A 16972-nucleotide genomic window follows, 5' to 3' on the forward strand; every position below is an offset into this window, starting at 1 on the left:
TGATTTCTATGATTTATCATTCAATAGATTATTCATAAGTTATAAACAGTGAAATAATTGACAACAAGTTTAGCAGGCAAACTTCTACCACTGAGTTTTATGTTCAGATGTTAAGATAAGCAATATGGAATTCTGTTATTTAAATTGCAAGTTTCTAAAAATAATAATGGTTCTTTTGAGTAGAGAATGGTCTGTACTCACCAAAGAACACAAATATTTCTAAATTACTTGTCTATATTACCTGTCTATATTATTGAAAAGCAAAATAGCTTTGTAGCAGTAAGCAAATTGATAAAAGCCTTTCGGGCCTCTGCTTCCAATTCTTTAAAATGGGAATAATAGGATACCTGCATCATAGATGCTTTTTAACCTCAGGTATTGACTTTAACAAATCAACAGCACTCCTATTTCTTTAACCAAGATAGACATAAGTTATACTCTCTAATTTCTATGAAAATCGTGGTGTCAATATACATGTTACTATTATGATAAACGTATTATATTATACTACATGGCTTTCATAACAGATTCTTAATATCCATCTTTTCTGGAGGTAACTTATACACCATAGCATTGATTTGGTAAAGAGCAAGACATGATAAAATAAATTAATTGAAAACATTTCTCTTTAATTAGAAATGTTAAGCCCAATTAGTTTCTCTTCATTGGGGAAACCAGAAAATAGAAAATCGTGACTATGTGTTATTAATTTGGAAAAGATAAAAGAAAGCTTTTTGTTTGCCATACACTTTTTTATTTGCATTTTCACCTCTGATAGGTAATATGAAATATTATTGGGCACTAGCTATATGCTATGAAATCTGTTCACTGTCCTACCTAAAGAATGTCTTTTAATACAATCATTTATTCCCTCAAATTAGGGCATTAATCTAAGGCATCCATAAGTATTCATGACAGAATATTATTCCTTTTTTCTTTTTACTTTCTCAACCAAATTTTGCTCATAGTAAAGATACACATAAATGTTTTATAGTTTTATTAAAACCTATGTGTCCAGATTTCTAGAGATCTACTTAAATGAAGGATCAAAGTGTCTTCTGGGAATTTTTTCTTTTTTTTCTTTTTCTTTTTTTGTCTTTTCTAGGGCCACACCCATGGCATATGGAGGTTCCCAGGCTAGGGGTCTAATCAGAGCTGCAGTCACCAGCCTACGCCAGAGCCACAGCAACGCCAGTTCCAACTGCATCTACAACCTACGCCACAGCTCATGGCAATGCCTGATCCTTAACCCACTGAGTGAGGCCAGGGATCAAACCCACAACCTCATGGTTCCTAGTCGGATTCATTAACTATTGAGCCACGACAGGAACTCCTGGGACTATTTTAAGACAAGAGAAAACCAAGGTGCACAATGTTTGCTAAGGAAAATGGGCCATCATGAAATGGTGTATAAGATGGGAAGTAAGTTTTAAGAGCTCTTGATTTGGTGTAATTTTAAATTTACAAGGAAACTGAAAGCATAACACCATGAACTTCCATGTATCCTTCATCCAATGCTGCCCTTACTCCTGAGCATTAATAATTTGTCTCATTTGTTTTACAATTCTGTTTATAAGTATACATTTATTTTTCAGAATAATTTGAGAGCAAGTTGGATGTATTGCCCCTTTACCCTTATCACTTCAGTTTGTATTTTCAAGGAAAAAGGGAATTATTTTACATAACCATGAAGTTTTAAAAGTTGGAAAATATACATTGAAATAGTGTAATCATCAAGTCTCCTGCTCATACGTCAGTTGTCCAAATAATGACCGTTGTAGGTATCGTTTCCCTTCCAGGATCCAATACAAGATCACATGTGATATTAGTTGTCATATCTCCTTAGCCACCTTTAATCTGGAGCAGTTCCAGAGTCATCAGTCATTATTTCTATTTATTGACCTTGACACTGTTAAAAAGTATAGGTCGGTTATTTTGTAAGATGTCTCTGAATTGACTTCGTCTGATATTTCCTAGTGATTAGGTTCACCTTATGCTCTTTGTCAGGCATACCCACCATCCATATTGCATCCTTCTTAATACCTTGTATCTGAAGATGTATGATGTCATTTTTCCCCAGCCTTTGGTAATGTTAGGTTTGACTACTTGGTAAAGGCAGTGCCCACAACTTCTCTCCTCTGTAAAATCATTAATAATTATAACTAATTAATAATCATTCTATAGGTATTTAACTTCAAATTATATAAAAATCCTGTTCCATCTCAAAATTTAACCTACTAGTTTTAGAGTAGATTTGGAGATTTTCTAAATGCGTATATACATGTATATATATAAAATTTTGTGTTCTACTATAAGGAAGATCCTTCTTTTCCTTTTTGTTTTATTTAATGACTATAGAATATATTGTGGCATTATTAACTTTGATCCTCAATTTGCAATGAACATCATCGTGACTAGAACTTTGAACATATCCACTCAAATTGTATTCTTGCCCTAATTCTGTGGATTGTGTTTGAGTCTAGGTATAGGACTTTACAGATGTATGCTAAAGGAATCAAGATGATATTTGAGAGAATAAAGAAGTCTATCTCAAAAACTTACATAACAAAATATTTCCAAAATTTGAAGAGAAGAGCTCTTCTGACTTCTAGAGAGAAAAAAGATTATGATGCCATCACACGTCCAGTATTTTATTTTATTTTTTTTAATTTATGGTTGATTTACAATGTTCTGTCATTTTATTTTTTCATTTTTTTAATAGTTATTTCCCCAATACAACTTTTTTTCCTACTCTACAGCATGGTGACCCAGTTACACATACATGTACACATCCTGTTTTCACACATTATCATGCTCCATCACGTGACTAGACATAGTTCCCAGTGCTACACAGCAGGATATCATTGCTAATCCATTCCAAAATCAATAGTTTGTGTCTATTAACTCCAAGCTCCCCAACCACCCTGCTCCCTACCCCTCCCCCTTGGCAGTATTTTAAACACCAGAGGACACCAAGCTAATATCTTGGACAGCCATAAAGAAGGAAACTTTAGACAAGACCTACCCCCTTGGACATAAACCTTGATTAGCTCGGTACAGACAAGAAGAAACATTTAATGCACAAGATAGTTTCAGAAATCACCTGAACTCCATTAATGGTCACCTCTCTGTCAATAATTAGCATCAGCAACCTTTCTGGGGTCTTCAGAGTCATTGGCAGTAGACTATGAGAACAGTGGACTGAATGGAGAGAAAAAAAATTGGCGATAGACACCTAGTAGTGATATAAGTGGGATATTCAAGGTTTAAAATTCTGTATTTATATAGATATGATACAAACAAACAAAAAAAGAACAGATAAAAAGAGAAAAAATATATATACATTAGCAATCTGGTTGGTAACCATTATGTGAAACCATACATTTTGATGATTTTTTAGCTTCAGATTTTAACAATTTAAAAGTAACAGTAAATTGACATTTCTTTGCCATCCTGAATTTAAATATTTAGTTCTGTTATAATACACCTTAAAACAAACTGACAAACACATGTACAAAAAACTTTTGGCCATTATTTTTTGGCTTGTCCAGGAGTTTTCTCTTTTGTAACCTAACCTAGCAATGACAATCTGATGCTCAGATTCTTCCTCCAGACAACACTACAAAGACATTTATTCACAAATATATGGATGATTAACTGAAAGGTACTCCTTCCTTCTCAAAGTTTCCTGACCTATAAGTAATATTTAAGTCATGTCAACTTGTTCCCTGAGTTGCTCTGCTGAGCAGAGTACTAGCAAAGAAGCCTTTGCCTCAGGCAGGCTCCACTTTCTGCAAAACAGCCTGAGAAAATCTGACAGCCTTTACAAATATATCTAACTAACTTCAATTTAATCAGCATGAACAATTTTAATTTGGATAAAGTGCTAAAAAAAATAAGGCATAATCTACTACACTAAGTGCATTTTTTAATTCTTTGAATTTTTTATTTTTTGCCTTTTCCTAAGATATTCTCTTGACATAATGAAAAAAATGCATGACTAATAAATGGTCTTTTTAAATGCCTGTTGCCTTTAATCAGTATTGTACTAATTACGTTTCTGAGTATATAATTGTCTTTGCTCTCCTGAAAAGGAAAAAGAATTAGTTTCCACAAGATAAAGATTTTGTCCTCAAGTGTGAAAAAGCAATTTCTTTAAATTCTTCAAATTATAATCATATAGGTTTCCTTGCAAACCATAATTACACAGTGTCCCTATAATTTCTCTCAGTGCAGATTTAGCTCCTCTTCTGTATGATCATTGTATGGCAACAATACAATAGCTTACCCTCATGTGACTCCATTGTGGCTACATTCCCTGGCCCACATTTGTGTGGAAGGCAAAAGATGCCAAGAAGCTGAGAAAACCAAGAAAATATAAGAATTATTATTTTTAAAATTGATGGTTTGTAAGCCACGCATATTTATTATCTGAGTTTCTTAGAAAATTACTGGTTACATTACTGGTTCGCATACTTTTCTCAATGCCTGATAGGAATATCTTTTATTTTAACATCAAGTCCTTAAAAGAAGTTATGGAAAACAGGGAATAATTGACATAAAAAAGTTATCTACCTTCTTTATCATCCTCCATTAAATATACTTATATAATTTAAATACAAACTACTTTGCAAAGAAAATTAAAACTTAATTGTATGCTTCCTGCAAAATTGTTTGATCAGCTCATTTCAGTTCTATAGCATACCAGCAGGTGGCAGAATTAGGGCACAAAATTGCAGAACTTGAGAAAGGTAGAAGAAATACACCTTTTTAGTGTCTTGGGATGGCAGGCATTTTCGTTCCTGTACATGCAGGGACTGAACTCACTTAGTTCTAGTTCTAATCAGGTGCAACCCTTTCCTTGAACTAGTTGAAGCTGTAGACTTTAATCACAAATCACTGCTTTGCTGCAATAATTTTCAGCCTCCACCATAAAGCAGATCAAAAGCATATGGTATATATAAATTTGGATTATTTTAATACTAGGTGACACCAGGCTCTCTCTGGGAGAATGACTGTTCATATGAGAAGGAAAAGACAAAATTAAACAATCTTGCCTTTTTTTTTTTTTTCTTTTCATCTTTTGTCTTTTTAGGGCCTCACCCAAGGCATTGTGGAGGTTCTCAGGCTAGGGGTCTAATCAGAGCTGTAGCTGCTGGCCTACGCCACTGCCACAGCAATGCCAGATCTGAGCCACATCTGAGACCTACACCACAGCTCACAACACCACCAGATCCTTAACCCACTGAGCGAGGCCAGGGATCAAACCTGCAACCTCAGGGTTCCTAGTCAGATTCATTAACCATTGCGCCACGACGGGAACTCCACAATCTTGCCTTTTAATATCAAAGGTATTTTAGTAGATAATGAAGTTTTGCCTTGTTTTAGAACAAAATAGATAGTAAGTTTATTGATTGCATGCCTTTTGAGAAATAATTCAAGGGCCTTGTATATGTAAGCCTGCTGCTTCTTTTCCACTGAAATTCTTTTTATGTTCCTGCTTCTATTACCTATGTCAACAAATGCCTTGGTGGTAAAAATATTTATTACCTGGTTTTCTTATATTGAGTGGACTGCGTAATGTCCACATTTTTTCGTATACTTTTTGTCTCTGAGTTATCTTATTAGGTTTTCTTAAAGGGATAATCACCCCTGCACATCTTCTTTGCAATCCTTCTGAATAGTGTATTAGCAAATCAAAATACAACATAACATATTAAACTAACAAAGGAATGTGCCTATAAAATATCTATGTATTAATCACCTGTTAATTAAAAGTATTGAAAAATAGTGTTTTGAAATATTACTAACTTCTATGACTTTGTAGATATTTGTCTAAGAATTAAAATGAGATAGTAAATTTAAAATGCCTGATACATCATCAATACATACGCATTACTTTGTAACAGCTTTCCCTCATATTAAGTGTTTGTTAAAAATTCTTGTTTTAAATAAAATTATCTTCTTAAACAAAATATCATGGAATGAATTTAGCCATATGTTTCCATGTTAGGAAATAAAAGGAAAACATTTTAAAGGGATAAATCAGAGGGGTGTACACAATGTTGTCAATTGCAATGTAAAATAAATACATAAAATAAGTAAAGAAAACAGTCTAAAGATTTACCCACATGTCTTGAGGCTGAGGCAAGAACACATAAGGCAACAAGAGGCTAGTAAACAAAAATAGAGCAAAGGACAAGATAAGAACATTGTAACATATACAATTTATCGTGCATGTACAATACTTCTTATTATGTGTCACACACAGAAGGTTAAGTGATGATATTTTCCTCACTTTAATTAAGTAGAAGCTCTCAGACATAAAGTAACATATTTATCACCCAATCACAGAAGGAAGACTGGTTTTGAAACCTAAGAGGATATAATTAAATAACTGTTTTTCTTTCCTTGACATGTCACCATTCTTGATAATGTGTTGTTCTCTATTCACACATTTATTTTATATTCCTTTTGCATCTCCACAATTTCAAACATATAAGCTACTACATTTTTTGAAAGTCGGCTGAACTCTTCTCACATCAATTTGTTTCAAAATAAAATGGCTTTAGTGTTTTTAAAATATATGATTACTCCTATATTATAATAATATAACAATCCTATTATGATTGGCAAGTAATATTCGTGTACTAGAGCCATTGATCTAAATACAGTTTCATGGATATTACATAGTATGTTCTTACAACAATCCTATAAGCTAGGCAGTACTCTTTTTTTTTTTTTTTTTAACATACTGTTTTATTCTCAGGATTGTATTCTGGTAGTTTGCAATTTTTTTTTGTCTTTTTTGTTGTTGTTGTTGTTGTTGTTGTTGTTGTTGTTGTTGTTGTTGCTATTTCTTGGGCCGCTCCCGCGGCATATGAAGGTTCCCAGGCTAGGGGTTGAATCGGAGCTGTAGCCACCGGCCTACGCCAGAGCCACAGCAACGCGGGATCTGAGCCGCGTCTGCAACCTGCACCACAGCTCACGGCAACTAGGCAGTACTCTTATCTCCAACTTAAAGTCAAAGGTTGTGAGGCACAGAAAAATGTAGGAACTTGACCAAAATCACAAAGACAAAGTGGAACAAAAATTTGAATTTAGGTGATCTGAGTCAAGACTCTGTTACTTGTTCTGTCAAAGAAAATCTCAGCAGTGCAGATGCTAAGTTTGTAGGAGTTATTGAGAAAGCATCTTTTGTTAGACCCGCTACTCTGAACCTGTTTCATAAAGACTTAGGAAATTATTATGGCAGAATTTCTAAGTGGTGAGGGCAAAAATAAAGTAGGAATTAGTAGGAAAGAACAGATTTAAGGTCATGGTTGCCTAGTGTAAAAGTATGAAGCAGATCACTGCCAAGATAGTAAGCTTCATTTTTTCACACTCATTTGACCTGAGAAAATGGCTAGACCATTTGATTACTATAAAAGAACCATTCCCAGTTTTAATCATGTGGTATATCTGACAAGGCAAGCTGTGAAATGTGATTTTTGAATCACCATGAAATCGGTTTTATAAATAATATAAGACTTGCAGTCACATAAACTCTATCAGAATGGCCATGCTATATATAGTCCTTGACACATTGTATTCTAAAAGGCACTTTACATATAATTTGTCTACTTTAGAATCCCTTGAGTATGATTGTTAATTTTATTCATCAGAAGTGTGGTATCTGGTGATAAAAAGATATTTTTTAAAAACCTCTTTTTTATTTATTCTTTTTTAAGTGTTTTTGTTTTTGTTTTTAATTTCTAATATCAGACTCTTAAATAACATATCCCTCTAAGGAATATAGATATCAAAGAAAGTCTTGCTGGAATTGAAGAATATCCAATTGCCGTAAGAATATAAGAATAATACTAAAGCAGGACATAGATGGGTCCCAGGCTGAGCAGCTGTAATCTGTTCCTTGTGGACAGATAACTTCAAGATCAAAGCTGCATCCTGCTTGGATAAAAGATAGAGACCATCTCTTTCTCCTTCTTGACCTCCAGAGCTACACACTCACAGGAAGTTTCCTCGGGAGGGTGTCAGAGAAAGGAGGGGCACCGGACCCTAGTACATCCCATCAACTTCCCAGAGACCCTGGTGGTAAAATCCATCCTGAGGGCAGGGCCCTGAGTCAGGACAAAGCCAGACAAAGCAAAATGCTTGGCCATAGGAATCCAGAAGGACCAACCCAGTACAAGTGATTAAACAACCTCCAAAGCATATGTTGCTCTCTTCCCCTCTTACTCTTTCTCTCTGTCTTTGCCTCTGTCTTTCTCTTTCTCTTTCCCTTTCTATAACCCCACCCCCTCAGCCTGTCTGTGCATATATTTTCTCAACACTTCTCTTGCCTCTTCAAATAAGCACTTAATTGCCTCACCACCCTCAGTCTCTTTGCTGAATTCTTTCTCCAAAGGAACAAAATTCTGGGGACCTATATCTAGATATAGGATATAAGCATTCTCACCCAAGACAACAAGAACAACAATGATACCTCAAGTTGGCATTTATAATAATAGTGGAAGGTTTTCCTAATTTTTGCTTCAACTAGCTTGTAAAACTTTCAGGAATTTCAAATTAATTTACGTTTCTATAGAAACTTGATTATAGTAATTTCAAGCCCAACAGATTTCAGCTTAAGTATTTCTACTTCACTTACATCTAAAATGTTTCATTAGTAAATTAAACATATCCATGTAACAAAGATTTTTAAGGTAAGCACATATCAGTATAAACGCATTCTTCATCATGATCTTTTCTCATCAAGAGGCACTGTGAGTATGAAAAAATTATTCAAAAGGGAAATGCTAATTGAATTGAAAGTACTTGAATCTTTTAAACTTTTTGATCTGAGTCTATCTGGGAGGCTCCACTATCCAAGGAATGGACTTATATATATGCTAAATCCTGTGTTTTAACCATTCCCTTCCTATTGGGTTCTAGTAGAATTAGAGAAAATCTGGAAGTAGTGAAGGCTAGAGCCTTATAAATAGAGCCTATAGATTCGATTATGGCCTTTAAAAATGCAAGTTAAAGGACAAATATTGACTTATTCTGATGATATAGATGCCATTTAAAGAGAATAGGAAATTTGCCTCCTAGAACGAAACCAAAAGAGCAAAAAGATTTTCTTTTCTTTAATGTGACTATCCTATGTAAGAGTAGAACATTTAGGGAACCAAAATACTGATATCAAATTTCTGCTGCAGGCAACTGATTTATCAAAAAAAAAAAGGGGGGGGGGATTATGTATCTCACATAAACAAACAATGCCCTGGTATTGAATGAATGATCCAGGACTGACAATGTAGCTTGATGATGTCATTGATCTATTCATACAATGTATCTTTCTACTCTACTTATCTCATGAAGGTGACATTACACCCTCCTCATAGTCTGGCCCCACTATTGCAAAGATACCACAAACCAGAAGAATAAAGAAGGGTAAATAAATACAAAATCTTCATGCTACCAGACACTTTACTTTTCAATCAAGACAGAAATCAGGTTTCTGAAAACTCCACTGGTAGACTTTCACTGAGGTCTTTTTAGTTACGAGCATGTTGCATTTACATTCCTTCCTTCATGAGATCCTGGGAAATCTTAATCTGGGCTCTTCAATCCCTCTGAATACTTGAGATTCCAATAGAAGGAGTAAGAGAATGATGGATTTCATGAAAGCACCTAGCTGGGTTTGACACAAAATACTTCAGTTAACTTACCTAAAATTTGGTTTCCTCTAGGAAAATTAGATAAATATTTGATTATAAGCTTTCATTTATTTGTTTTCTTTTGTTATGGCAAGAACACTGAACATGAGATCTACCCTAATAAAGTTTTAAGGGTACAATACATTAGATTGTATGTAAAATATTGTATAGCAGACCTCTAGAATTTATTCATCTTATTTAACTAAAACTTTATGCCTTTTGATTAATAACTCTCCATTTCTCCCTTTACTGGACCCTGGCAACCAACATTCTACTCTTTGATTCTACAAATTTGACTAATTTAGAAAACGTATATAGATGGAATCGTGCAATATTTGTCTTTCTGTGACTGGCTTATTTCACATAACATGATGTCTCAAGATTCATTCATATTGTCACATACTGCAGAATGTCCTTTTTTTTTTTTTTTAGGGTGGCACCCAAGGCATATGGAAGTTCCCAGGCTAGGGGTTGAATTGGAGCTACACATGCCAGCCTACACCACAGCCACAGCAGTGCCAGAACTGAGCCACGCCTGTGTCCTATACCACAGCTCACAGCAATGCTGGATTCTTATCCCATTGAGCAGGGCCAGGGATCAAACCCACATCATCATGGACATTGGTCATATTTGTTACTGTTGCACAACAGGAACTCCAGAATGTCCTTCTTTTTAAAGTTAAACAGCATTCCATTGCGTGAATATATCATATTTTCTCCATCCACTTATCTCTCGATGAACATTTATTTAGGTTGTCTCCACATCTTGGCTAATGTGAATAATGCTGCAATGAACATGGAAGTGCTAATATCTGAGATTCTGATTCTTTTGGATACTGGTTTCTGCAGTGGTTTAATGAATACAATACCAAAATTGAGGACAACAAAAACAAAAATAAATGAGAATATGTCAAACAAAAAGCTTCTTTACAGCAAAGAGAACAATAATAGAAAATAAAACTAATGGAATGGGAAAAATATTTGCGACGCATATATCTGATAAGAAGATAATCTCCAAAATCTCTAAGGAACTTTTACAACTCATAGCTAAAAACAAAAACAAAAAAACTAATAACCTGATTGAAAAATGGGCTAAGGACTTGAAGAGTCATTTCTCTGGAAAAGACATACAAATAACCAATATGTATATTGAAAGATAGTTAATGTCAGTAATCCTCAGGGAAATGCAAATCTAAACCACAAGGAGATAATATCTCACACCTGTCAGAATGGCTATTATCAAAAAAACAAAAGTGTTGGTGGAAATGTGGAGAAACTGGTTTAAACCAAATATGACTACTACTATTCATATTCCTTCACCTGACTATGGAGAAAATATTATTCTATCAATTTAATTGTAGTGTAACATATTATTAAAATATTTTGAAAATGTTGACTTCTTAGTAAAAAGAGGGAGAGGGAGGCTGAGAGAGAAGAGCAGAAGAATGTGACAGGAAAGGAAAAAAAATTGTTTTAGGAAAATCTGGTCTTTTAAAATTGTGTGTGCTTGGATGATTTGATAGTATTAATACTAATATTTAATATTCAAATACATAACATGCACTTAAAAGTCATTTTGTGTTATACTCTTGAATGGAATTCTCCATCTTGCAAACAAGAAACTTCTTTTACATGGCATTTTTAAATATGTACCTTTAAGCTTTTAAATATATTTAAACCCTTTCAAAAGAAGAGTGCAAGCATTCATATTTCAACAAGATTTTTTTGAATTTATGTGAATTTAATGCCCTATGAATTATGCCATAGCTTTGCATGTTTCATATAACTTGCTTTTTTAAAGGTCTCACTTATTTATTTCACATCACAGTTGCTATAGCAACCTATTACTGTACTATTTAGTTTTATGGCTTTTTTGATAAGGCTATCTCCAAATTACAGCATGTCTAGAACTTGTTGGATCATAATTTAACTTTCACTGTGAAGAAACAACATATTAGTCCTATCTTGGCAGATTTATGTTGGCTTCCTGTTTCAACTAGAATTATCTCCAAGCTATTAATTCTAGACGATTTTATTTTTTGTTTGGTGATGAAATGGCCTAGAATTCCCAATTCTTTCAGGGTGTCCAACGAAAAATATCATCTCTACAACTTTACTCTTCTGATGAATGTTTTTGAGAGTTATGTTGTTTTCAATAGAAAATGTATGTCTCAAAAGCTTTTGTTGTTGTTGCTATTATTTTCTCCATTTACTTTGGAAGCCTAATCTTCATTACACAAAACTAGAATTACTGGTCATTCATATTTTTAAAAAATGCTCTCTTGATCTTGGAGATTCTTTTTATACGTATTATCAAAGATTATGCTGAATAATTATTTTGATCTGAAGAGTATACTTAATTACCTCTTCATAACCTCAATCTAAATTGCATCAATGATACGTTGTTTTGAAATAATGTACAGTTCGCCCTTGAACAATGCAAAGGTTGGCCCTGACTCCCACACAGTTGAAAATATGCTTCTTACTTTACAGTTGGCCCTTATTTGAGGTTCTACATCCATAGGTTCAGCCAATCACAGATTGTATATTACTATGTAAATCCTGAAAAAAATCTGCCTATAAATAGACCTGCACTATTCAAACCCTTGTTGTGTTATTATCTGTGTAGGATATCTGTAGGGATTTCCTGTATATATGTAGCATTGTTATACAGAAAAATATATATTTAAAATCAAAGTACATGGATCTAAGGGAAGTGCCAACCTGCTGAGTTCATGAAACACTGTATACATCCAGTCTTGTCTACAACAACCACACTGAATCAGTATCTCTGCCTAGATATGATCATGTAGACAATTTTTATAACAGGGCTACCCACATTTTTGTACTGTGTTTGGCTGTTTTAAAGTATTCATGTGCTTCATTTACATTCCCTTTGAGCCTGTTTAGATAAACATTGAGAGATTATAATAGGCAAGTGGTTCTATGATAGGATAATAATTTAGTTCAAATTTTAAATAATTCTGGACACATCCTGCACAATACAAACCTCAGGTCAGTCTTTTTTCCCCCAATCTTTCATTGTTTTATTATAAATTAATTTTCTGTAATGAATGGTGAGAAAGAAAAGGAAGAAAGGTGTTAAATTTTCCTTCAGACACTGTCAAACAAAGATAGGCAAGTGAAAGAAAACAAGTTGAGCTATGAAGGAGACTGGACATCGGTACTGGCTTGAAAGGAAAAAAACAATAATATTGAATTTATTTAATTTCTTTCTTATATTTTTTTGTTTGGTTTTTAGGGCCACACCTGAAGCTTATGAAGGTTCTCAGGCTAGGGGGTTGAATTGGAGATTCAGCTGCAGGCCTATGCCACAGCTCATGGCAATGCTAGATCCTTAACACACTGAGCAAGGCCAGGGATCAAAACTGCATCCTCGTGGGTACTAGTTGGGTTTGTTACTGCTGAGCTATCGTGGGAACTTCTGAATTTACTGAATATCTTTCATGGTGGAAATATGATTTTTCTTCCACAGTTATATGGATTTTCTTCCACAATTATGATATGAGTAAAGGTTATAAGATTTCCTTGAACATCAGCACTGTAAAATGTATTTAATAGGTTTAATATTTTATCAGCTAATTACTTCAAGGTTCTGTTTATTTTGGATACCAGGCAAATACAGTTTGACCCAGTTTTTTGTTATCATTTGTTTCTCTGAGTAAAGTACTACTTTTTCCTTCCTATCTGGGAGATGGAATAATACACATAATTATTCAAAATGGAGGCAGGGCTGTGTCAGTTTTGCATCCTCATATATCATGCTGTTACTTTCTCTGCATTGTTTGGTTCTTTTTACTGCTGTCCCAGTTCTGACATGGATAGCTGCTCACTCACTCTGTAGCTGTTCATCTTCTGGATATATTGGACAAAGTGCCCTTGATAGAATGCCGATCCATCTCAATGGATGTCAGCAGAGAAATTAATATTGGGCAGTGTTTATATCCTTTTCTCTCTCTTCCCACTTTTCTATAGGACACACGAAGAAGACTGTGTACTTCAGACTTTACTGAAATTTGGGGAAAATATGAAGTTAACTTACAGATATTAAAATAGCAGTTATATATTAAATACCATTGCTTTTATAACCTAAATAAGTTTAATTATCTAAGTCAAACATTTGCTCTCTTGAATACATTCATTATGAACTTTATACTTTGTCTTCAGGTTTGCCCATGAACTTTCTGAAATTACTTTCTTCTTTTGATCTCAGCAGGCTCCACCCAACATAGAGACCACACTCCTCTCAACTTGCTTATGCATTTTAATTCCTTCATATTATGCTACATTTCCCTTAGTTATTTGTTTTATGATTTTCCAAAGCAAGTGTCAAAGTCTGATAAAATAGTCGTGGATTGCTATATCCCAGGTATGTCCACCATTTAAATGTGTAGAGTTGTATTCAAGTCACTTCAGTCTTGAATGATAAATAGTACCAGTGATAAGTAGTCCTGAAGATAAATAGTATGAAAGACACAAATACATGAATACACACAGGCACACAGCCCTAACACACACACACACACACACACACACACACACACACACTCATATATACCTGTCACAATTCTCAATATATATATATATTCTTTAATATAATAGAAGTCTCCACAAGGAGACCTTAACATTCAATTACGAGGATTCCCTATCATAATGGGATTAAATGCCATAACCAATGTTTGTTTTTCACAGCTATGTAACATCTTTTGTAATTCATCCCATATTTTTAAAGTTTAAATTTTTATGTTTGACTTTCAAATGTAGCATAACATTTTTTAAAGTCGCTCATGTATAAGGAATGAATGTTACCTAAGTTCTATCAGTCAGACGCACTTGCGCTTTGCTTGATATGGGAGCTATTACAGCAAAAAGATTTTTCCTAGGGCATTTGTGTACTGGAGAGATGTTTTGAAAACTAGCAAGTCCTCTGTACAGAGAAATGGAGAGCTATATAGGAAACAGATAACCCACACCTAAAGAAGGCTCACAAAATCTCACACACCCTAAGAGTAAATAGGTTAAAAGGATCCTGTGGGAGTTTTCTTGTGGGACAGAAGGTTAAGGATTAAGGATCCAGTGTTGTCACTGCAGTGGCTTGGGTCGCTACTGTGGGGTAGGTTTGATCTCTGGCCCAAGAACTTCCACATGCTACAAGAATTACAGAAAAAAAAATAAAATAGATAAGATAAAATAAAATAAGTCTGGGTCAGACCCACTTGCTGATCTTGGAGAGCCTCTCAGACAGGCAGGGGCACCCACAAGTTTTCCTGGGAACATGGATGCTGGAGGCAGCCATTTTGGGGGTTTCATTCTACTGTAATAGCTGCTGATGGCAAGCATTATTTTGGAATTCTCCCTCAAGATATTAGTGCTGGAACCTACCCACAAACTGCCTGGCACTAGCCCTAGCCCCCTTAGCCAGTCAGCTATTAGAGGACCTGACCTTCTTATCAGTTGACAGGCAGCAGCCCTGCACCCCCGTGGGCTGTACATCCAACTTTATGGGAAGTATACCCTTCCCTCAGCAGGCCATAGCCACCACATGCATAAAGCAAGGCCTTGCAGCTCACCAGGCTAGGGGTCAGCCCTGCCTTTCCTTGCACCCACAGTAGTTAGCCTTGCACAATAGAAGGGTGTATGTAGCCCACATAGAGAATAGTGTATAGCTCTCATGACCAGCATGCTGCTGAGCCATCTTCTACATAAGGACATCTTCAACATAAGAATACTTCTCCAAGATAAGGAAACGTAATCAACTGGCCTAACACATAGAAAACAAAAACAGCGAGAATTGGGCAAAATGAGGAGAGAAATATATTTCAAACAATAGAACAGGACAAAACCTCAGAAAAAGAACTAAACAAAGTGGAGATAAGCAATTTACCTGATAAAGATCTCAAGGTCATGATCATAAAGATGCTCAAGGAACTTAGGAAAAGAATGGATGAATACAGAACTCAACATAGAATTAGAAAATGTAAAGAAGAAATAAAACTCAACTCAGCTGAAGAATACAATAAAACTGATATTAAAATACATTAGAAGTAATCAACAGTGAGCTTGAGGAGACAAAGGAACAGATCAGTGATCTTGAAGACAGCGTCATGGAAATCTGAAAAGAGAAAAGGAAAAAAAAATTTAAAGAAAATGAGGATATATTAAGAGACCTCTGGGACATCAGGTATATTAACATTTGCATTACAAGTGTCTCAGAAGGAGAAGAGAGAGATAAAGAGGAAGAGAAATTATTTGAAGAAGCAATAACTGAACACTTCTCTAACCTTGGAAGTTGGAAGGAAATAGAAATCTAACTGCAGGAAACAAGAGGGTATCAAACAAGATGAACCCAAAGTGGTCCACACCAAGGCACATTATAATTAATTGCCAAAAATTAAAGATAAATAATCTTAAAACCAGCCAGAGAAAAGAAACTAGTTATATGCAACACAACTCCCATGAGTTGTACACAAGTCAAAGTTAATTGACTTTTCAGTGGAAACTTTACAGGTTGAGGAGAGTGGCATAATATATTCAAAGTACTGAAAGGAAAAAAAAAATTAAGAATGCTCCACCTGACAAAGTTATCATTCATATTTGAAAGAGAGATAAAGAGTTCTAGAGACAAGTAAAAACTAAAAGACCCCATCACCACCAATCTGGCTTTATAAGAAATGTTGAAGAGACTTAAGTGGAAAAAGAAAAGGTCACAAGTACAAGTGCAAAAATTAGGAAAGAAAAATCTCACTGGTAAAGCCAAACATTTGGTAAAAGTAGTAGATCAGCCACTTACAAAGCTACTAGAAAGATTAAAAGACAAAAGTAATCTATGGAGTTCCCGTCCTGGCGCAGTGGTTAATGAATCCGACTAAGAACCTTGAGGTTGCGGGTTCTATCCCTGGCTTTGCTCAGTGAGTTAAGGATCTGGCATTGCCGTGAGCTGTGGTGTAGGTTGCAGATGTGGCTCGGATCCCGAGTTGCTGTGGCTCTGGCATAGGCTGGCAGCTACAGCTCCAATTAGACCCCTAGCCTGGGAATCTCCATATGCCGTGGGAGCAGCCCTAGAAAAAAAAAAAGGCAAAAAGACATAAAAGAGAAAAGTAATCTAAATTCACAATAAATAGATAAGCAATATAGAAAACAAAAAGATGTAAACTTTGAAGTCAAAAACATTAAATGTGGTGGGGGGCTAAAAATTTAGAGTGGGCTTATATATGTATGATTATTTAGTTTATTTATGCTATTATGTATGA

Source organism: Phacochoerus africanus, chromosome 13 (assembly GCF_016906955.1).
Source record: "Phacochoerus africanus isolate WHEZ1 chromosome 13, ROS_Pafr_v1, whole genome shotgun sequence".
Lineage (NCBI taxonomy): Eukaryota > Metazoa > Chordata > Mammalia > Artiodactyla > Suidae > Phacochoerus > Phacochoerus africanus.